At 36.6% G+C, this 24632-nt stretch overlaps 1 protein-coding gene and 1 long non-coding RNA gene across 4 annotated transcripts in view; one reads left to right on the forward strand and one right to left on the reverse strand.

Annotated features, from left to right (window-relative positions):
• The window catches only part of ANK2 (ankyrin 2), a 521075-nt gene extending 499799 nt beyond the window's left edge, over positions 1-21276 (reverse strand). For all 3 annotated transcript variants that reach the window (XM_072938390.1, XM_072938386.1, XM_031691199.2), the window contains exon 1: positions 21117-21276. The gene's annotated coding sequence lies outside the window, so the exon portion shown is untranslated. The remainder of the gene's footprint in view (positions 1-21116) is intronic.
• Positions 9987-16123, forward strand: LOC140686036 (uncharacterized). The gene is made up of 2 exons (XR_012059463.1): positions 9987-10057; positions 15224-16123. It is a non-coding gene; the product is annotated as an uncharacterized lncRNA (long non-coding RNA).
• Positions 21277-24632: the final 3356 nt, after the last annotated feature.

Here is a 24632-nt window from a genome sequence, read left to right on the forward strand (position 1 = left end):
AGGAAGCAGATACAGTTGGGGAAGACTACTGTTTCAAGAAGTAAAGAGAAGAGAGATGGAGAAAAGTATTTTGAGGGTCAGGATTACTTTTTTTTTTAATTTTTTCCTCCCAAGACCTTGTACATGCTAAGCATGCTCTCTACCACTGAGCTATACCCTCCCCACCTACAATTTCTTAAATAGGCTTAAAATTTCTAAACGTATAGTGGCTCAAAGGAATTAGAAACCAAATAAGAGGGCTTATTTACCATCCTAGATCTGACTGGGTACACTTGTCAGTACCAACACCAGAAGTCAGAAGTAAAGGAGGAAGTTAGGGTGAGTTTTTATCCTAACCTCAGAACTTCCAATATTAAGACCACATTCCAAGAAAAATCTCTAAGATGTAATAATAAATGTTGGGAATTCAAATTTCTGTAAATTCTTTAGTAATTTTTTACATGTTGACAGATATTTCCAAACTGACATTGGTGGCACCTCTGTTACAAGATGGCAATATAAAATCCACATAGGCGCGTTAAGATGGGAGGCGAGTGATGATTAATTTCCCAAAACATACTCTATATCCATCTATCACATCCCTACAGTTATGACACTCCCATCCAACTTCCCCATCCCCAAGAGAGGGCTCCAGGTGCATGCCTTTCTTTAATTGGTTTCTATTCTCACCTTCCATTTCCATGTCATCATTTTCTGGGTTAATTGGTAACAATGAGTTCTCACTAGAGTCCATTTCCTTCTACTAAAAAGGAACTCAAATTGCAGCCTAAGGATGAAATTTATTCTATATTTAACTGAATTTTCCCTGTTGTTTAATAACTAGTCCTATTTGCTGCATTCTGTAGTTATAGTAAGAGAGAAAAGTAAAAAAAGAAAACACACAGTAAAGGATGCTTCTCAATATTTGAGCCCCATCTTCAGATAACTGATTCTCTTAATTGACTACAATTTATTTTCTCTAATAATTAGGCACTAGATTTTGCTTTATTTCCACATTGTTTTCTTTTACCTTCTAGTGAAATTTTACATCCACATTAATTGCTAAGTATGGATTTTGCAAGAAATGTTTGATAGCTGTTTTGCAATTTTGTTTGCATAACAGGATTTCATGAACCACTGTTTATCCCCCTCCACAGCTGTACTCTTTATTTGGGTTATGGGGAGGGCACTATCAGTATAAACTGAGGGTAATATAAGAAATTTCTTTTTGAAATGCACTGCTGTGTTTAGTGTAAAGATACGCTGAATATGTTATTCTTTATACTACACAGTAAACTCCTTCTGATACACCATGAGAAGAATTTCTTTCTGGCCCTAGTTCAAGGAATAACTATGTTTCATGTGAGCAACTGACATCCTAATTTTCTAGATACTGAAAATCAAATAACCACTGCTTCCTCCATAGGCTTCTAGTACGCTTAGCACCAAATTAATGTTCTACCCTTGCAAATGCATAAGATTTTATGGTATATATTTTTCAGAACTAAGCTCAGTCCTAAATCCATTTTACTTTCCAACCCTTATCTTTCCTTTGCCTAATTATCTTACCTAATTTTAATTTACTTTTTCCTTGTTCTATATATACCCTGAGAATTTCCTCAAATTTTTAAGGGAAGGATATAAATGGATAGATCAACTGATGGATGACTGACAAACACAGCTGATATTGCTAGGATGCCCATCCTAAGTTCATTCATTGAGGCATTCATCTGACAAACACTGGTCCAGTCCCTGCTAAGGGAAAACATTGAAATAGGCACACAAGGGATATACGGATGGCTCCTACCCTCAGGAACTTTACTTTGTACAGATAAGCCATAATACATAATTAATAATGTATGGTTAAACATGACCAGTGTCATAAGAAAGGGATAAAGAAAGTGTAATGACAACACATAAAAAAGATTATACATCATGAACAAGTGGGGTTCATCGCAGGGACACAAGGATGATTCAACATATGCAAATCAATCTATGTAATACATCACATCAACAAGAGAAAGGACAAAAACCACATGATCATCTCAATAGATGCAGAAAAAGCATTTGATAAAATTCAACACCCATTTATGATAAAAACTCTCACCAAAGTGGGTATAGAGGGAACATATCTTAACATAATAAAAGCTATATATGACAAACCTACAGCCAGCATAGTACTCAACAGTGAAAAACTCAAAAGCTTCCCACTAAAACCTGGGACAAGACAAGGATGCCCACTATCACCACTCCTATTCAACATAGTCCTGGAAGTCCTAGCCACAGCAATCAGACAAGAGAGAGAAATAAAAGGGATTCAAATTGGAAAAGAAGAGGTAAAAGTGTCACTATATGCCGATGACATGTTACTATATATAGAAAACCCTAAAAGGTCCACACAAGAACTACTAGAGTTGATTGAAGAATTCAGCAAGGTAGCAGGTTACAAGATTAATATTCAAAAATCAGTTGCATTTCTTTACACTAAGGATGAATCAACAGAAAAAGAAAGTAAAGAAACAATCCCCTTTAAAATAGCACCCAAAGTAATAAAATAACCTAGGAATAAATCTAACCAAGGTGGTGAAAGAATTATACACAGAAAACTATAAACCATTGATGCAGGAAATTAAAGAAGACTTTAAAAGATGGAAAGATATCCCATGCTCTTGGATTGAAAGAATCAATATTGTTAAAATGGTCACACTGCCCAAGGCAACCTACAGATTTAATACAATCCCTATCAAATTACCCAGGACATATTTCACAGAACTAGAACAAATCATAATAAAATTTATATGGAACCATCAAAGACCTAGAATTGCCAAAGCATTACTGAAGAGAAAGAAAGAGGCTGGAGGAATAACTCTCCCAGACTTCAGACAATACTATAGAGCTACAGTCATCAAGACAGCATGGTATTGGTACAAAAACAGATATACAGACCAATGGAACAGAATAGAGAGCCCAGAAATGAACCCACAAACTTTTGGTCAACTCATCTTCGACAAAGGAGGCAAGAATATACAATGGAATACAGACAGTCTCTTCAGCAAATGGTGTTGGGAAAACTGGACAGCAGCATGGAAATCAATGAAGCTAGAACACTCCCTTACACCATACACAAAAATCAACTCAAAATGGATTAAAGACTTAAACATAAGACAAAATACAATAAACCTCCTAGAGGAAAATATAGGCAAAACATTATCTGACATACATCTCAAAAATTTTCTCCTAGAAGAAATAAAAGCAAAAATAAACAAATGGGACCTAATGAAACTCACAAGCTTCTGCACAGCAAAGGAAACCAGAAGTAAAACAAAAAGACAACCTACGGAATGGGAAAAAATTTTTGCAAATGAAACCAACAAAGGCTTGATCTCCAGAATACATAAGCAGCTCATACGACTCAATAAGAAAAAAATAAACAACCCAATCCAAAAATGGGCAGGAGACCTAAACAAGCAATTCTCCAAGGAAGACATACAAATGATCAATAGACACATAAAAAATGCTAAGTATCACTAATTATCAGAGAAATGCAAATCAAAACTACAACTCACACCAGTCAGAATGGCCATCATTCAAAAATCCACAAATGACAAATGATGGAGAGGCTGTGGAGAAAAGGGAACCCTCCTTCACTGCTGGTGGGTATGCAGTTTGGTGCAGCCACTGTGGAAAACAGTATGAAGATTCCTCAAAAGACTAGGAATAGACTTACCATATGACCCAGGAATCCCGCTCCTGGGCATATATCCAGAAGGAACCCTACTTCAGGATGACACGTGCACCCCAGTGTTCATAGCAGCATTATTTACAATAGCCAAGACATGGAAACAGCCTAAATGTCCATCAACAGATGACTAGATAAAGAAGATGTGGTATATTTATACAATGGAATTTATACTACTCAGCCATAAAATTCGACAACATAATGTCATTTGCAGCAACATGGATGCTCCTGGAGAATGTAATTCTAAGAGAAGTAAGCCAGAAAGAGAAAGAAAAATATCATATGCGATCGCTCATATGTGGAATATAAAACACACACACACACACACACACACACACAAACCAAGCATAAATACAAAACAGAAACAGACTCACAGACATAGAATACAAACTTGTGGTTGCCAAGGGGGTGAGGGGTAGGAAGGGATACACGGGATTTCAAAATTGTAGAATAGATAAACAAGATTATACTGTATAGCACAGGGAAATATACACAAAATCTTGTGGTAGCTCACAGAGAAAAAAATATGACAATGAATATATATATGTTCATGTATAACTGAAAAATTGTGCTCTACACTGGAATTTGACACAACATTGTAAAATGATTATAAATCAATAAAAAAATGTTAAAGGTAAAAAAAAAAGTGTAATGAAAGTCTTATCTGACGAAGACTGCACTGCCAACCTACGCTCAGGTTGGCATCTTTCCCTGAACCCAGTAGAGGAAGCTAAAGCTGTCCTCACACCGTTGTTGGGAGATTTTGGGTGAGCATAAGTTATCAAGTACCATTCTGGACCACTTTAGAGGAACTGTCTTCTCAAAATAGGAAAAAGATGAATATAATTTTTAAGAAATTAATGGATCCCAGTCCAATGTTTCAGGGATAGTATTCACAATAGAAAATTATTTTATACACCTTGAAAAACATCAAAACATTATCTCAGTTTTCAAAACTATCTTGTTTGTGCTGTCATAGTCACAAAATGTTTATATGCATGTAATATTACTCTAAATATTTATTAACAGAAACATAAGTTATTCCTAATATCAGGTTTTGAATTTAAATTATGAAAGTTGGTTGCTTTAAAGTCTAAAGAAACTAAGTTCCACATAGGTAGCAGAGACAGAATTAAATAGGAAAGATGTCACTTAGGAGATATAAGGGTTAGCTCCAATATACCCTTTTAATTTTATTTATTTTTTCAGGGCAGTATAGTTAAGTTTTAGAATGAAAGACCACATTAAGGACATTTCCTGAACATGATACATTGGTATCCTTGAGAAAATCATTAATAAGCATGCTTTTAAAAAAATAGTAAAAAAAGATTTCATTGTAAAATACATTCAGAATCACAGGCAATAGTAAGAATTCTCAGTACCTTTCCTATATGCTAATGTGTATTAAAGAGGAAGGTGGGCAGGAAGAAGCATGCAATGATTTTCAATCCTATTGACTCAGAATACTTTTTAACACAGAACACCTTTAACATTTCATGGGCCACTAGAGCTCCCACGAGTTTGGTAACTCTGGTAAACTTTGCTCTGGGGCCCGTTTCACATTACTATCAGGTGTTCTTAGATAAACCAAATGCGAGACCTTAATGGAGCTTCTGGTATTTGGATGAAAACAGAAAGGATAGTTGAGGGAGAAGTGATAATTTAATATGAATTTCTCCCACACAAAATTCCTTAGTAAATCAGAGTTATATCTCTCTATGGTAGCTAAGTAATGCTCCCTCCCCAGAGACGTCCACATCTTAATCCCTGGAACCAGTGAAAGTCACCACGGATGGCAAAAGGGACTTTGCAGGTGTGATGAAACTAAGGATTCTGAGACAGGCGATTATCCAGATGGGCCCAATAGAACCACAGGGATCCTTATAAAAAGGAGGCAAGAGGGTCAACAAGGGAGAAGGCAACGTGATGACAGAACCAGAGGTCGGGGTGATGGTGGATGGAGTAGGAGCCAAGAAATGCAGGCAACGTCTAGAATGTGGAAAACGCAAGGAAACAAATTCTCCCCTAGAGCCTTCAGAGGAATCCCAGCCCTGCCAACACCTTGGTTTCAACCCAGCGAAACCCACTTGGGACTTGTGATCGCCAGACTGTAAGGTAATACAGTTGTGTTGTTTTAAGCCACTAAATTTGTGGAAATTTATGACAGCAGCAGTAGGAAATTAATACAATCTCTTAATAGTCAAAAATTTAAAACTTACTCTTATGAATCAATAACTCTAGTTTTCAGAAGTTTAAACTATTGTTTTCTTCAGTGGAAATGTTATTTTAAGAGAAGCACCAGATATCTGTGGACATTGAAAATAATTTGGAGTGGAGAGCAGGATTTAGCTCAGTGGTAGAGTATGTGCTTAGCATGCACAAGGTCCTGGGTTCAATCTCCAGTACCTCCATCAAATAATAATTAAATTAAAAAAAATAAATAAACTTAATTACCTCCCCATACTATAAATAGTAAAACATACTAAAAAATAATTTTTTAAAAGAAAAGAATTTGAGGGGCCAGGATCACTCACCTTTTACTTCAAACATTTCTTCTAATGAATTTTTTATAAGAGGAGTATATTATTTTAACAGAAAATAATTATTTTAAATTAATAAAATAATTTGGTTTTGGATATTCAGTGCTGTCTATCAGAGGTTCATGCATCTTTTCACAGTCAGAAATAACCATGCCCTCAGTTACAGTTACAGCTACAAGAGCTGACCCATTAAGGCAAGGCTATTGTTGAGTGCAAGAATAATTGTTTATGCAGCAAACCTGTACCTAAGAATGATTTGGTCAATAAGATCATGTTTTGCAGGTGTAATTCTTCCACCAAGGAAGCCAGGAAGATGTCTATAGCGCCAGGTTACTGGGCAAAATTTCCAAGAAATGTCAGGCCTCTTGCTCCTCATTCTACAGAAAAAAAAGAGAGTGATCTCAGTCATCAAGTTCCTTCTGATTCAAGATACCTTCAGATCAGTCTGTAAGCCAGGTTTCTGTCAACTGGTGCAATATGTAAAAATGTTAAATGGCTTCTGAAAAAGAACTCAAGTCAAATAACTTTTCATGTCAGAAACTGAGACACAGTTCAAAAGTTCGAAAGTATTTTCCCTTGTTTACATTTTTTAAACTTGTTAATAATTATCCAAGTTACTGAATACACAATATGAAAGCTTTTAGATACCCAATCTGAAATTAAAATCAAATAAAAGAAACTGAAAGGTTATTCAGCCTTCTAAATATGTGCTGTGAGTTTTGGGGGGCTTTTTGTTTGGTAGGTTGGTTTCTGGGGTTTTCTGGTATCACACACTTCCTTAAAGACTGGGATGTTGGGGACTGGGATGTTGGGGGGTTATCTCTAAAAACAGTGCATCCAGTCTTCACTCAGGCAGCGAAGTGAAGGACCAGATCTTCTGTAATGGGGATTTTCACATGCATCTAGATTATAAAGTAATAGCAAAAAGAAGCATGTAATCTCTTCTCTGAAACAGAAGAAACCAGTTCTGAAGGCATTTAAGAGGGCAGTTGTCAGGGCTCCCAGAAGTGTTCTTTCTGTGGTCCAAGGCGGAGGAGGATACAATTCGGTGGAAAGCTGAGGGAAATCAGTGCTTAAGTAGAACAGTGTGAATGGTCTATGTACTTCTGCTTTTACCATTTTAAATGATGATGCTTCTAAGAGGCAGTTGACTGCAGTGGTGATGAGCTTACCTTCTGTACCACACCACCTGTGTTGGAATACCAGCTCTGCTAGGTGACTTTGGGCATTACTTAACCTCTCCATTTCTTCCTCTGTGAAAACGAGGATGATGGTACTAACAGAGTCACCTAATAAGGTTGTTAGGATTGAGTGAATTAATATATGTAAAGTGCTTCTAAGAACCTAGGAGTAACAAGACACTGTATATGTACTAGCTCTTATGATTTTATATCTGCATTATTCTCTCTGTAAATGAATCCTCAAAATTTCAGCTGTCAGCTCTATTCTCCCCTTGGAGAATCCAGAGGCTAAATTATGGACCCTCGAGGGATGTAAGACCTTGGCCCTAATCCCCACCACCACCACTCCCTGCCTAACCCAGAATCTGCCCCTCAGTCTGGGACTAAGACTCCCTGGAGGACAGACTTTACACCATACCCAGAAGTCTTTATCTCAGCACTCAGCATGCCCCCTCCAGGGGAAGCTCCTTCAAGCCAGACAAGGTGTTTCCCTCTGAGGAGCCTCCCAGAAATATTAATGCTGAGTGGAAAGCTCTCTCTGAGGGATGCCCTGCATTGCATGCAGGCTGTGACTCTCCCCCTCAACCACCTGACTCCTATCATGCTCTGGGCCAGTGCACAAGAACCATCTGATGACAATGCAGATCACTGATCTATCTCAAGACCCTGCCTCAGGAGCTGGGGTAGGGCCCTAGGAGAGGCCAGGGACCACACTCTGAGAAACCCTGCCTGTTCCAGGCAGAGACACTTAACATAGTGCCAGCTGTTTGAAAAGGACCATTTTTTTGTTTGTTTTGTTTATTGAAATATAGTCAACTTACAATGTGTTAATTTTGGTGTACAGTATAGTGATACATATAAATATATATTTCTTTTCATTATAGGCCATAACAAGTTATTGAATATAGTTCCCAGAACAGGACCATGTCTCATTCATCTTTGCACTGCCAGCACCCAGCACCAGATCTAGCACATAGTAGTTGCTTAATGAACTATCATTGCATCAATGAGTGAGAGCAGGAGGAATAACACTTGTCCTTCATAGATGAGAACAATCCACTGCCCAACATACAGAGGAGTGCAAAACTAGCAGAGAAAGATCACAAGTCAGCATTTTAAACAGGTTTTCCTCTGAAGGAGTCCCAGGTACAGAGATTGTGCAAGAGAAAATTTCAACTGCTACATATAATTTTCAACTCATCCTTCAATAGAAAAATATCTACACCAAAGATTAAGAGCAGACATGGGTCATTATGGCTTAAAGTTGGTTGCTGACATCTGAACTTACTCGTCATGGATTAATCATAAGGTGACTGAAAAAACAAGCAGTCTCTGTGTTCCTGATCTTTTTCTTCTGCTTTATACTTTACTTTTTTAGTTAAGTAGGGATGACATTCATGAGAGATTATGATGGTCCAAATTTCAGTTAATACAACAAATGGAATTAATCTTAACCAAAATCACACTTTAATATGAAAATCATTCAAATTTGTCAAAATATTTAATTTACCACTCTTTAAAGACTCAGCACATGTTCATCTTTCTCTCCAAGTAGATAGAACATCACTAGAAATACCAAAAGCACCTCTTGTTTACCAGGCTGTTAGTAAAATATGTGTGTGCTCCTTCAGCAGATTTCACTGAAAATAGCCTGATCCCAAGTGTCCGGGAGCCAACTGTTCTTTTAGAGTCTGCAGTGCTGACTCTGTTATTATCTTCGGCATATCTTTTCAAATCACTCAACCTTTCTGCATTCTGTAGATCTAAAAACATGGGACCAGTGAATGAACAGTGCTTGTCAGCTATTTTATAGGAACACAGGAAAAAGAAATGAGGTAATGCTAAGAAATGCCAGTTTTATCCAATCACATGGACAAAGGAGTCATGCAAAAACATCTCCTTCATGGACAGATGGTGCTTCTGAGAATTGAAAGAATATAGCAAAAGTAAGAAGAGGAGATGCTAGAAACCTAAGTCCATAGGGGAGAGAGGAAAAGCAGCCATGATTTGATAGAGGAAAGTGGAGAAATAAAGTCAAGATGAAGACCTCACTGCTGTACACCAGAAACTGACACATTGTAAACTGACTATAACTCAATTAAAACAAACAAACAAACAAACTTTAGGTAGATGCACTGAAAAAAAAAAAAAGATTTCACTAAATGAGGGATTGATGGAAAAGAGAAATGCCAAGAAAGCAGGCGAAAACAATTCTCATGCGTTGCTAGCATATCAGCTTTCAGGCAAATGCCATTTTTTTTAAAGAATTTTTTTGTTTGTTTGGGCTTTTTGGGGGGTAATTAGGTTTACTTTATTTATTTTTACAGGAGGTACTGGGGATTGAACCCAGACCTGGTGTATGCTGAGCATGTGCTCTACTACTTGAGCCACACCCTCCCCCTATAAGGTTATGTTTGATGGGAATGTTCATTTGTCATGATTCTACTGGGCAGAGAGGGCCAGGCAGAGGAGAAGAACATTCTATTTCCACAGCTCACTGTTAACACCCAGTGTTGTTTGCATTCTTTTTTTGGAACAGAGAACACCTGAAAAGTAGCCATTTCTCAGTATGCAGCCAGGCCTCTGCAATAGTAAGCTGTGACCCCCAGAAATTCCAGGTGGGTATCTACAAGGGCAGACAGAATGATAAGATGACTTCTCTCAGCAAAAAGCTCTGGGCAGCTCAGGTTTTTTGTTTTCTATTTTTTTCATTCCTAAAAATGGTCTAGGAAAAAAAATAATCATTAATGCTTAGACAGGGAGGAAAGTGAAGAAAGGGAGAAAAGTAGCAATATTTACTGAGCATCTATTTGCCTGGGGCTGTGCAATGGACTTCGCATGTGCTATTTCATGTAAACCTGAAATACTAACAAAGTTCCTCTTACTGAGCACTTGCTATATAGTATGCACTATACCAAGCACTTTGAAAGATTGTTTTAAAGATTAAATAAAATCAGGAATTGGATATTATTATTCCCAATATATGAATGACAAAAATAAGACTTAGAAAGGATAAATAATTTGCCCAAGGTCATATGATTAATAAGTGATCCAGGGTTAAAATACAGGTCTGTGTGACTAACTCTCATATTTATACCAAACTAATGTGTGGAAGGTAAAAAATCCAATAATTATTTTTCCATCAAAATATAAATCTCTTAAAATTCCGTAGTTTATTCATATACTTGTGTATCTATAATGAATAGTAAATATGGTAAGAAAAAACATTTAATCCAAGAAATAGTCAAAGAAACACTCAAGTACCCATATATAGAGCACCAGTTAAATTATGGGATAGTAAAATGCTATATGGTCTTTAGAAAGAATAAACCAACTGTACTTAGACTAATCAACAAGTTGATAAGGGGTACTTCTTTGTAGACAATCCCAGGCAAAATAAATCTTGAAAAGGAGTAGAAGAACTAGAAAATCATTTTGCAACCCTTAATGGAATAATGGACCGAGGCAGTAATAATCACTGGATAAAACATTAGATAACATGTTGACGGGAAAGTTTACAATGGGCAGATAAGGCTGACACCACCCAAATCCTCTGCTCAATCTTAGAATCACTCAAAGTGAAACATGAGATATAGGAGCCCCCAAACGTGACACAGCATGAAGAACACAGCAAGCACCACCTAGGAAGGATTCTTGCCAAAAATATTCAATCTGAATCCAATCAAGCCTCAAATACAAGGCACAGAGGAACAAGTTGAACAATACCTGTAGGGAACAGTCAAATCCAGAAGGTGGGGTCTTCTACAGGATAAATAACTTAGTTTCTTGAACAAATAAATGACTTTTTTTTTTAAAGGAAGAAAATTATTGAAGCTTAAAAGTTTTAATGGATGCCATATGTGGACTTAATTTGGCTCCTGATTCAAACAAAATAATTTTTAAATGACATTTTTGAAAAAAATCAAGGAAATTGAAAAATTGACTAAATTTTAGATTACATTAAAAATTTCATTTTCTGAGATGTGATGATGGCACTATAATGGGTTTCTGTTAAGTCTTTATGTCTTGGGAGTACATACTAAAGTATTTATGGGTGAAATTACATAATATTTTGGATTTATTTTAATATACTCCAGAGAAAAAAGGGAAGCTATAGATGAAGCCAGATTACCAAAGGAAAGGTATTGTGGACATCATCCAACATACACAATAGCAGAGAAGTAATACAATGAATCTGTAGTCATCCAGTTTCAACATTTTGCCAATCTTGATTCAAGCTACTCCTCTCACACGTAGTTTTTTCTTGTATATTTTAAAGTAAATCTCAAACATCAGACAACATATCATTTCACTCATAAATATATCAACATGCATCAATTAATAAGGAGACTTTTTTTCACATAACGACTCGGCCAATATCACATCAAAGTTAATCATAGTCTCAATATTTTCTAACATACAGTAAGACTGTCAAAATATCAATATATATGTTGAAGCTGGATAATAGATACCTGGGGGGTTCTTTATACACTCTAATGTTGTGTATGTTTGACAGTTTTCATGAAGAAACATTTGCTTAAGGAATAAGGCAACTTCCTGTGTAGTAAGATGGAACAATGTTCAAGACATATTAAGTGAAAGAAGACACAGGATAGTATATGTACTATGCTACAATTTGGGTTTAACAAGATATATAGAGGTGTGTGTGTGTATGTGTGTGGAGAGAGAGAGAGAGAGTCACGAAATATAACTGGAAAGTACACATGGAAATAAAAACAGCAGTTGTCTCTGAGGAGGGGAACTAAAGCACCAGGGAAGAAGGAAGATGCGTTTATCCTTGTGCATCTTTTGGATTCAGGATGGTATATTATCTATTCAAAAACATACATCATTCATAAATTAAAAGAAAAAAACAATGTACAGACACCTGATGTATCATGTATCATTAAAACAAACAATTAACTATGATTACCAGTCACAGCTTAAAATAATCTAACTTTGGTATCCTACCAGATTTAGATTGGAAAATTACCCTGCTATCTCTAAAATCAGAAATCTCCAGTCATCTGTCTAATCCAATACTGTGTTCGGGTTTTAGAGCTACTGTGGTCTAAAAGATCGCCACTTCAACGTACTGTCATCTCCTTTACCTACTATGACAAGATTGGCTTATTCCGGTTCAAATCTTTCTATATTTGTGTTCCAAGTCTTTCTTCAGTAGAGCAAAGCCTCTGTTTATTTCTCTGGTGGTTAAACTGAAAGCAAGACCACTTTTCAAAATTGTCCCACATCCAAATGAGATCTGTATTACAGTCCAGTTGCTACAGATCATTTTCTGTCCTTCCAACCTAGCTAAGTATTGATTAAGTAACATATACTGGGCTAGCTGTTGTTAAGGGGATTTGTCTTTTTTCCAAATTAAATTTTAAATAATTTAAACAGATTAGTGCCTAAACACAAGTGTACAGTTGTCTTTAATAGCAACAATTTAGATTTAACTGAGGCAGCATACTGGGAGTTTATAAAGCACATCTCCTTTTAAAATATTTTTTCTAAATTTTTTTTTCAATCCCAAATGGAAAATGAAGCCAGAGTACATAAAAAGTAGAAAATCATGGAATGTTATTCCTTTTGTGAAATTTTAGGGCAACAATTATTTTTAGTAACATCTGGGCCAAATGTTCTTATAAGATTTAGTTTATTCTGAAATTAAATACCGTACAATATCAGGATGAGACATTTGAAATTCTGCAGTATTATTCTACAAGGAACTTTACAACTAGAAAGAATGTGCTTTTATACATACCAACAGTTTTAGTAAGCATTAAGTACACAACATGGAGGAACAATAGTCTTTTACGGGCAAAACAAAATAATTGTGTAACTGTAAAATCACGCAGAATCTTTGTAACTCAGCTTCATTCTTCATGAGGGATGGCTTAATGGTTCTTTTATTATAAAACCCAATGACATTGAGCTGTAAGAAAAAAGTATAAATTGTAGAACTGATGTATCAACACCAAGATGAGAAAAGATCTAATCATGTAAAACTTCCTGGAACATCTTTTTCATTAATACTTGAATAGCAGATTTATAGGTACACTTTTAAGTTCACAAACAAGACCTGCAACAATGGGTAGGTATTCTGAATGGCTAGCATGAAAGGACTTGTCAAATTGCTTTGCTAAAACACAAGACACAAGCAATTCAGTTTGGATTACTTAGATTTTTTTCCTGCTTTTCTATAACATATTCTCCTAAAAAGTCAAAGAAATCCTACTTTGAAGTTTCAACCACTAAGCTTACATTTTTTAGAGAGCTGCCCTCCAGGTGGGTGGCAATTTTGTGAACAAGCAACATCTTGTACCAGCCATTGCGACCAGCTCTGAGAACACACAGGTAAAACATGGCCTTTCTCTCAAGGAACTTACGGAAATCTAAGGTATGTGGGCAACTGGCGACACAATTTCAGGGACGTGAACTGACACATAAAAGGAGGAAAATATAACAAATATGACAATGTGCTTTTTCAGACTTCTAGTAATATTGCTCTGTGAAATATTTCTATTAATGAATTAAGTTACACTGATTACCTTCAGGAAGTCCTTAATCATTGCAGGGCTTTCAAGTCTACCATGTTTTGGATAAAGTTAAAAGAAGTATCCTTCTAATAATAAGGTCCTATAATGCAAATTTTTATTAAATTATGATATTTTCATTAGGAACTTGCTATGAGGACTATCTTCTAGATACCTACAGTAGAACTAACAAGCAGTAAGTGTTACTTCCAAGCATTCTCCATACCTTTTAACCATATCACACCACAATTTATTAACATAATGAAATCTTCTCTAAAATAAAGGCATTCTCTCTTCATCTGTAAGTCAACATCCCCCCATCACCAAGTCTGTGTTGTATGTAGATAAAAACTGTTTTGTCATAACTTTTATGTTTGTGTACACAACTCAACAGAAATTGATAGTTGAAACAATAAGCATAAGTTTCTAACTTACAGAGAGAGAGAGCTTTAGACTTGGGAAGACCTGGTTGGAAATCCTGGCTGACAAGTCGTGTACTTTGGTGCAACTTCATCTTCCTATTTTTGAAATGTCCATAAATAAAGGAAATGTGGAAAGGGCCTAGCATATAGGAAGTGCCAGCCTATGGCAGTTGCTATTGTTATTATTACTGCTTATGATATTTCCTCAAAATATGATAAAAAGGCACAAATCAAATGGGGTAAGATTAAAACAAGGGATCTAACTGAGTCAATAAAACCCAGTACTGGGTCATGAATAATGGAATTTTCTTTTCAACTGAGAGCAGTAGATAGCCGTTTTCTATCTGTACACATAGAACTATTTTTCTACCCAATCTTCTCAAAGACTGTGTAGTAGTGGTGTGTTGGTGCAATAGATCTTCATGACTTCTTTTACATGCTCAAGACAAAGGACGAAAGTATGCTGAAGATCCTCTGACAACCTCCCCTCCTCCCCACCGACAATGACCAGATAACTGACCAATCCAGTATGTCAGCTGCTGGTTGGGTTCTAGGTAGAATGTTGGGGTGTTCCCTGGGGCTTGTTGTGGCTGGTGGATCCACGGTAACTGGGCAGAGCCCTGTAGTGGATCAGTGCCATGGAGGGGCTGCTGTCCTCTGTGGAGCTTGGCTTTGGGCTGATCTTTAGGAATCTGAGTACGGTCCTGGTTTTGCTGCTGCCCAATGGCCTGTGTTCTCAGTTCATGTTCCAGAGCCTCCACTGGGAGACAGTGTTGAGTCTGCCTGTCCTCAGCTTATTGGTGGGTGTCTTACTTTCTTTCAGACTTATTCAGTCTGTTGAAGTCAACTTAATGGAAGACATGAAAAGAACTGGCAAAAACACTGGCTGCACAGATTGAGGAGAAATGCCACCTCATTGACAAGATCTGTGTGGCTAAAAAGGAGTATGCCAAGATGGAGACAACTTTAAAGAATGCCAGGCTAGAGAAGGGGCCAGCAAATATACCCAGTCTCGCTGACATTTACAGAAAGTTGATGACAGTCAACCTGAGTTCGAGGAAGGAAATCAATTTTCTCCTCCAAGAACTGAAGACAGAGAGATCCCTGCAGTCTACATGAGAAGCGATGGCAGAGATGCTAACAGTGCTCAAGTTCCTGGAAGAGGTCATGAGAATCAGCACATCACAAGGGGCTTTTACAAACCAGCCAGGGGACCAAGCACCAAGTCCTGATGGTCCTTTTCCCAGGAGTGGGCCCTTATATTAAAGCTGTGCTGTTCCCTCCCCTCCACTCAGGCCTCCCAAACGGCCAGGCTGCATTCACTCACTCAGTCAGATCTCCATTTGAGCTGCACTGAGGCCAATGGATGGAGGGCAATCCCTTCCTTTGAACGAGAGTTCCTCCAACTTTACAAGTGAGCACAGCAGTGAACCCCTTTATGGTCAACATCTCATCTAAAATATACTGGAATTCCCAGAACACACCATGAAGGATGGGACTTTATTTTACATTCAGCAAATGTTTGGATTACCTCTTCTTAGTTGTGAAAGAAATGTTGTAATTGAAAGTGATCTACTTAGTTTGAATCTATATTAAGCCTCATTTCTCAAGACAGTTTGGGTAACTATTATATATCAGCAATGTAAGTGAAGTGTATATATAGTTATTCTGTGTACAAATATTGCATTATAATTTGGAAATACATGCAATTTGTCAATATAAACTTTTAGATGGCCATAGGATTTATTTCTGTTTAATTCTGAAGCCATAAGTTTAAGTCAAAGAGCCTTTTTCTACCTGAGTATGTATAGTTTAAAAAAAAAATGAACCTTTTTTAAGATGAAGTTAAACCGTACTCTTAGAAGAAATTTTTATCATTCAATTTTTATATTCTGCTATAATATCCATAATAAAAAATAAATTTGATAAATTTTTTAAAAGTATGCTGAAGACCTACATCAAACCCAGAGCCAAAAAGACAATAGTTTTCATAAGGAAGCCCTCCATCTAAACAGTTTGGACAGTTGGGTATAAATTAGATTTAAGAGATTGTTCTAAAAAAGCAGCATTAATCAAAACAGACTGGAATATAGGGCCTTGAATTCATGATCAGAAAAATCAGTCTGTAACTTCTAACAGCAAGCTCAGATTTCATATTGAAGCTGGCAAAGTCACCAGCACAGTAAACAGTAGCATCTGGCTCTCAAGTAGGATGGTGTATACAATGGACTGATCCATAACTTCAGTCTATGTTACACATTTAGATGGATAGGCTAAGAGCTCAGTGTGTTATAATAACCCTGAAAAGCTTTTGGCTATGGCTGTGAACACATTAGCATGAACTTAAATCTGTTGCTTTATTTACAACAAGAGATATTTGTTTGTGCTTTCTGCCTAAATGGAACCAGTTAAAGGCACCCAAGACCTTAAAGAGTGAAATTTATATCCAAGACAACAGCTATTCACTGTACTGAGGATCCACTGAACATCTGTTTTGTTTTTGTTTTTTTTTTCTTTTTTCCATTTCCTCTCAGTTACATCTTTTTAAAATAAGTGGTACCTTTATTTGGAGTCTCTGTCTCTCCATATTAGGAACATTAATGCCTAATTTCCCTTTTCTGTGTTTTTCCCCCACTCCATAACCTGAAGCTTAAAAAAAAAATCAGCTAGAGGGTTCCTTGAATATGTCACCATTTAGAAATGTCACACATGCAATCATTTGTTTCTAAGCTAGAGAGTGCAGGCTCTGTAGAACAGTGTTCCAATTATTCTTGTTGAAACCACTCAAAGCGACCAGAACTAATTTCTCCCAATATATCACTATAGTTTAACATCTAGAATGAAAAGATGCCCTCACTAGACCAGTAGAAACTGATTATTGCACATTAAGGATATAATCAGAGGGCTTCTGTATAGTAGCCAAGGTTTCCAAAAAATATAATTAAAACACACCCAATCTAATTATGTGTTTATTGCTTTTACAAATAGCATTAACATAGATGAATTACATGTGACATTTATTCATATGTATATTGATTTCAAACAAATATGTGAATCTCACCCTGACTAAAATTAGATTGACTAATTAACAGATGGGCTTTCTAGTACCATTAAGGGATGGCATAACATTGCACTACCTTTTAAAATTCATTATACTCATCAGCAGGCATTGTAGTGTTCTGTAAATTCTTTCATTCAATCAATAAGTATTTTTTCAAAAATCTCTTTTGAGTCTAGCAGTAATCTAAGGAGAGTTAGTCAAGCTGAAGGCTTATTTTATTTTACTTTTTTCCAGGCAAAATTTTATTGATTAAAGTAGCTGAAAACAGCATTTGCTTGAAAATAATTTTTAACTGATAAATGGCTTCCACATTTGGTGAAACAGATTGAGCTGGGTTTTATTCTTCAAGCTCATGTACAGTTATAATTATTTCTAATTTTTATTGATTTACTTTATTTTTTTTCTTTTTTTTTTAATTGAAGTATAGTCAGTTTACAATGTTGTCTCAATTTCTGGCATACAGTGTAATGTTTCAGTCATACATATATACACATTTCTTTACCATATTCTTTTTCATTATAGATTACTACAAGATATTGAATATAGTTTCCTGTGTTGTATAATATGAACTTCTTATTTATCTATTTTATATATAGTAGTTAGTATCTGCAAATCTTGAACTCCCAATTTATCCCTTCCCAGACCTTTTCCCCTCTGGTAACCATAGTTTGTTTTCTATGTCTGTGAGTCTATTTCTGTTTTGTAAATAAGTTCATTTGCATAATTTTTTTAGATTCCACATGGTATTTTTAGATATCATACGGTATTTTTCTTTTTCTTTCTCCTTCTGGCTTACTTCACTTAGAATGATGATCTTCAGGTCCATCCATGTTGCAAATGGCATTATTTTGTTATTTTTTATGGCTGAGTAGTATTCCATTGTATATATTTAGTACAACTTCTTTATCTAGTCATCTGCTGATGGATATTTAGTTTGTTTCCATATCTTGGCTATTGTAAATAGTGCTGTATCTTTTCGAATTAGAGTGAAGCTTTATTTTAAATTAAACATCTCTTAAATGATTTTAAATATGTCACCATAAACAGGACCTGCATAAAGAAAGAACACTAATATGACTCAGAAAACTACCCAAATTGGAAAAAGTTTCTAAATGTTCTTGTGGCATTTGATTTGATGGCCAAAACTGAACAATAATCCCCTTATTAATTAGGGTGGTCCTCATTCCCAGTAAGGCAAGATTGGAAGACTAATGATCACGTTTTTGAGATCTCATCACGTGACCTGCAAAGAATATATACATGCTATGCCTCTAAAAAAATAAAATAATTTTCTTTTTAAGGACTTTTCAATCTATTCCAAGATATTCTTAGAAAGTGAAATTGCAGTGGTATTCTAGTAAAATTACAGCTCAATAAAAAGAAAAATAACCTAAAATGGAAGAAACACCTAAGTTTGTAGGAAAATGCTCTTTCCTTAAGTAATGTGGTTGCAGAAGGTGCACTGAGTCAGAAATCAGGAGATCTGGGTTCTGGTCCTGATTCTGTCACTCATGTATAACTCTGGCCAGTGTTCCCCTCTGCGAAAAAAAAAAAAAAAAAGGGAAGGGGATGAACTGTCAGTCCTGAAGGTTTGTTCAGCAATAAGTCCCTAACTGCATGTGCCTTCCCTGAAAAGTAGCAATCTGGGGTGTAGATGGCCTCTGCATTAATCATAGCCTGCCGAAAGTGACGATTAAGACAAGGGAACAAAAAGACAGTAACATGAAGCTTGTGTGAGTGAGATTGGGAAATGTGTAATTTTCTTCCATTTCTTTTCATAGTAGTGGATCAATTTTTGAAGAGAAGAAATTCTAAAACTCCCATAAATGGGCATCACTACCCTGAGAAGCAGATGTTGTTTGCTTACAGAAAGATGAGGGCTCCTCGGTTTTATGTCCAAAGAATTAACACACCCAAGCACGGGCATCGCTGCATCAGGCTTCCCTTCAGAGAGAGATGGTGTTTGGCACGTAGCCAATAAAGGGGGTGTGGTCTCGGGTCCGGCAGAGAAGGCAGAGATTGAGGGTCAGTAAGAGCACCTCCGAAAACATTCCTCACACTGTGCTCACCCACTCACCCCTGGCAAGTACTAGCTGTAGGTCCTGTGCGCTTTGTCAGCTTCTCTGAAATAACTGAAAAAACGACAAGCAGTGGTAGGTCCCTTTCCAGCACAAATCTAGCTTCACTCAACAATATGGAAGGAGAACAGGGTGGGTGGGGCAGGACGGGGAAATCTTCATTTTCCTATGGCTTCATTTTATTTCACTTGTCCTCTGTTTCACAGAACTCAGAGGATGAATTAGAACCCTCTCTGCACTTAGTGCCCATGCAATTCAGTGGAATAAAATGGCAAGTGAATAATGTTCACAACACTATGGGTGGGGCAAGTCCTTGTCTGTTGTGTGATGTTCTGTGACTTAAATCATCTCTTGCAAAAGGCTATAAAAAAGAATAGACCTCATCTAACCTTACTGTCTTTGCTCCCAGCTCACCATCATTCCCACCCAAAAGTTTCTTTAATGCCTAAATGTTTCTAGAATCAGTCTTTGGCCCCAAAGCCTACAGTTTGTGCAGATACTCACAGAAAAGACTAGGATCATCCCTCAAAATAAAACGAAAAATAAATATTTTATTTTATTTGCCATTGTCTTTTAAGTGGACATCCTATACCTCGAGCTAAAATTCAGTTAAGTGTTCATAGAAAAGTGTGAAGGCAAATAAACAATTTGTTCTCCTAAATTTCCCTTTAGAGCCCCTTCCAATCACACACACTTATTTTCAGTCTCTAAAACAAATTTAGTGTCATATGCCTAGAGGGAAGAGAAAGATGTTAATTGGATTTATTCCCTTGCTCTCCCAAAAGGCCACACCTAAACAGCCAAGGTGAGGATCGCTCCTGATGCATGGGTGTGGGAATGTGATGCTTGTTACCAGCAAAAAAACAAAAACCAACACTTAGAAATCTGTACTCTCGCACTTCTCACCACTCGTTAATCAGGTTTTTGAAGCAGGAAAGACAATTTGCTTGCTGGAAAAAGCGAGAGAGAACTCCATCATTCTCCCACTACCGGCACCTGTTCTGCCAGCTGACACCACCTAATATCAATTTGACCATTAAAAGAAGGCAATTTACCAGTAACTACCTAAAGCTACACACTCCTCCCTGCTGCTTCACCCTGCTTTCTCTCTCACCACCTACTCACCCAAAGCAGAAAAGAGGCGGCAACCACTAAATATTTCTCCAGCACAGACACAGCCAGTATCTGAACATAATCAGGGATTCTGACCAAGAGAGCCACCACCCTCTTTCCCCTCTCCCGGCTCACCATATGGAGAATACCAAGTCCACTCAAGGGTCTGCAAATCTGAAACTGATTCACATTAACCAGATCTAAAAAATCTATCCTTCAATTACAAAAATAGAAAATACAATTCAGAAAAATGCATCACGTGGAGAACAAACTGAAATCGTGGCTGGAGGGACATTTGCATACCAGCTGTGCCTGTGAACTCCAGGGTGACACAGAAAGCAAAGCTGCCCAGCCCAGACCCTGGGAGAGTATTTTACAAAAGGCTTCCAGGAACCCCCATCAACAACAATGCCTCCTTTACGCTTCCAAAATGCTCTGAATAAAGACCTTCTTTAAGCACTTACAGGGAGCGGCAGCTTCTCTCAGCACTGTGCCTGTGAGTCACGCAGCAGGAGGGGCCTCAGAACAGGGCAAATCGGGGAGCCCCTAGCTTCCCCGCAGGCTGATGTCTATGAGACGGTAGTCCAGGAGCCGACTTTCCCATTACAGCCTCAGACTGTAATCCATGTGCTTTCGGCGGGCCAGTCCCAGCTGCCCACAGAGCACCACATGATCTGCTCTGACATCAGATCAGCCAGACGTGACAGCCCATCCGCCAGCCTCTTCCACACTCAAGAGTTGCATCATTTGGATGCCTTTAGCTTGCATTTAAGCAGGTGGTACAGAGTAAGGAACTGTTGTTTTCTCACAAGATTTTTTTTCTTTTTTTGCCTGATTGCTTCTGTTTCTAACAGAAGGAAAAAATAAGCAAGAAGAGCACTTGGATTTGTTAGCAGCCAGAATTTATCAGCTATATGGAAAGTAACTGAACTTCCACCCCTGGTTCAGGGAGGGTGAAGAATGAGTCAAGATGCCAATACTATGGGAGTGATTTCATCCACAAATCACCACCGCCTCCCCCACATTTCTTTAGATCATATTCATATGATGATATATACAATAAAATATTGATAGATTTTGTGTAGATTTTATTTAAGCTAGTCACCACTGATTTTAGTTCATGGAAGATCTCAGGGAGGTAACCACTAGATTCAGTGCCACATACAATAATTCCACCATAAGAGGACTTAGATACAGTCCAACAGAAATAAATTTCTACACCTAGACGGACAGACAGGTCCGTAAGTAGGCAGAAAGTCAGGATCATCTATTCATGCTTGCATTCACTCATTCAGTAACCATTTATTGATTACCAATATTAGAATTGAGGGAGGTGAATATTTGAACAATACGTATAATTTCAAATAAGATTTTCTTTGATTTGGCATAGGGTTTCTAATTCTATTTCTGTAATAAGTTCTGGAAGTAATGGCTTTATCAAGGCTCCTTATAATATGTACTGTATCTAATACTAAATCTGAAGGCTGATAAAAAAAAAAAAACCCATGTTTTACCCTAAATTCATTATGATAAATGGTAATATAACCTTTAAGGTAAGAATAACCAAAATTATTAAGCTTTTATGAAGCAAAAGCATAGCCAAGCTAGGCAGCAATGACCAGAAATGTAATTCTTCCTTAACCAAGAGGAGAATGCACTCTTAACTGTATTACTTCCTGTGAATTTGGCTTATCAACTGCATTTCAGATATTTATGTAGAAATAAGATCTCCCTAACCAGCTTATAAACCCATTGAATGTCATGCACTTTGGTATTATTTACAGTCACCTAAACATAATAGGTGTTCAACAAGTAATAAGAATAAATGAATTGACTCAGGGAACTATATTCAATATCTTGTGATAGCCTATAATGAAAAAGAATAGGAAAAGGAATACATACACACCCACACACACACACACATACACACATATAGCTGAATCACTATGCTGTACACCAGAAACTAACACAACGTTGTAAATCATCTATACTTCAATTAAAAATTTTTTAATTAACAATCAAAAAATAAAGTAAGTGAATTGACTCAGTTTTATTCTTTATGTGGCTTATTCCCAACAGAGATGAAATGGAAATTAGTTGCCCCATGGCATCTCATACTGAATTCCATAATCGCAAGCAACCAGGTAATTTTCTCACAGGAAAACATCACAAGCTTGATACAAAATACAGGAGGAAATAAATAAATAAATAACTTAAATATTACATATAAAATTACAGATCAATTATTAGATTAATAATTAGATTAACAGATTATTATTAGATTAGACTGTTTTCATAACAAAGAGGACATGTAGATACTATCTAAACACTAATATTATAGCTTTAATAAGGGCAAAAGAAAACAATATAATCCACTTTTTTGATATTTTAGAAATATACTGAGTGCCATTTAACATGTTAAGGAATTCTCAGTCCTTATGCCATCCATAAATTATAAATTAAGTTTGAAAATCAAGCCAGAATATCATCAGGACTGGGAGTCACAAGACTTGGATTTGAATGGCAACTCTATCACATACTAGCTGTGTCCATTTTAAACGTAAAGAACAAAGCTAAAATGTTTCTTATTATTCTGTAGAAAAGAGCGTATCAATAAACTAAGATATAAGAAAATGAAAATGATACATTTTTCTACTCGGAAAGTATCTTTTTGTATAGTTTCTTGGCATTTTACTCATCTTTAACTTTATAAACATAATTAACTCTGAGCACTTTAAAATAATAATTCCCAGATATGTGTCTGTACCAACACTCCACTTAGTGATCTTTTGTCATTATCTCTTACCACATGGGCTAAGTAGGAAGTTTGGCCTCACAGACAAAATGTTCCTTCCAAAATCTAAACAGCTAATAAAAATTTAATAGTCAAAAAACTATCACTACCACTGCTAAAACTCAAGTTCAAACTGCATAATCATTTGTTCCCTAGACTATGGCAACTGCTTCCACTCTGTCTTCCATACAGGAAACAGAATGTTCTTAGTCAAATTGAATCACTCTTTAACCTACAACCTTTCACCAGTTTCCTTTCTCATTTAATTCCTTACCATGGTCTCTAAAACCCTTCAATAATAGTGTACAGATGTTTCTCAACAGGCTTTCTTCTCTAGTAACATACTGAACATTACTCTCCTTGGCTGAGTTATTGTTCTTTAAGTAATTAACACTTACTTTCTGTGATTGATTTATTTCATTAGGATAGATTACCAGAAAATGGAATTACTGAATCAAAGAATACCATCTTCTTCCAAAATAATAATGTTTAAGCTAGATACATAGTTGACTGTCCAAAGACCACAGCTCCCACCTCCCTTGCAGCTAGGTATACATGGCCTTGTAAGCAGAATTCTACCTCTCTTGCTTAAAAGAAAATTCCTTATCCTAGACTTCTTTCTTTCCCCTTTGTGCAAGCTGAAACACAGACTTGCCTGTAACCTAGCTTCAATCACACAGCTAACACTTTGGAAATTCAGCAGAGCAAGAGAATGGAAGGAAACAGGATCCCCAAATGACCACAGACAGCAGAGCTGTCCTTCCAACCAAGACCACTCACTATGGACTGTTGTGTGAGAAAAAAATAAATTTGCTTTTTAAGACACTTTATTTGGCACCTCTTCATCACCATATCTTAAGCTCTGTCCTAACTAGTACAAGTGGTCACAACTTTTTAATAATGCAACTTAATTCATATTGCCCAATCACTTAGCAGAAGGCCAAAAAGCTTACAGTTTTACCACCTTCTTATTGACATTGAAGCTTATTTCTTTTAAAGAAAATCTACCAAATTGACAAAGGAAAATTAACAGTATATGTTCTCTTTTTATTATTAGGAAGTTAAACATTGTATTCATTGGTATTCCATCTTTTGAGAATTCCTTATTCATGTTTTTCATTTTTATTGGTTTTTTAGTATTATTCTTGTCCATTCTATTGAGCTTCATAGTTTTTCTGCTTTGGGG

This window comes from Vicugna pacos, chromosome 2 (assembly GCF_048564905.1).
Source record: "Vicugna pacos chromosome 2, VicPac4, whole genome shotgun sequence".
NCBI classification, from domain to species: domain Eukaryota; kingdom Metazoa; phylum Chordata; class Mammalia; order Artiodactyla; family Camelidae; genus Vicugna; species Vicugna pacos.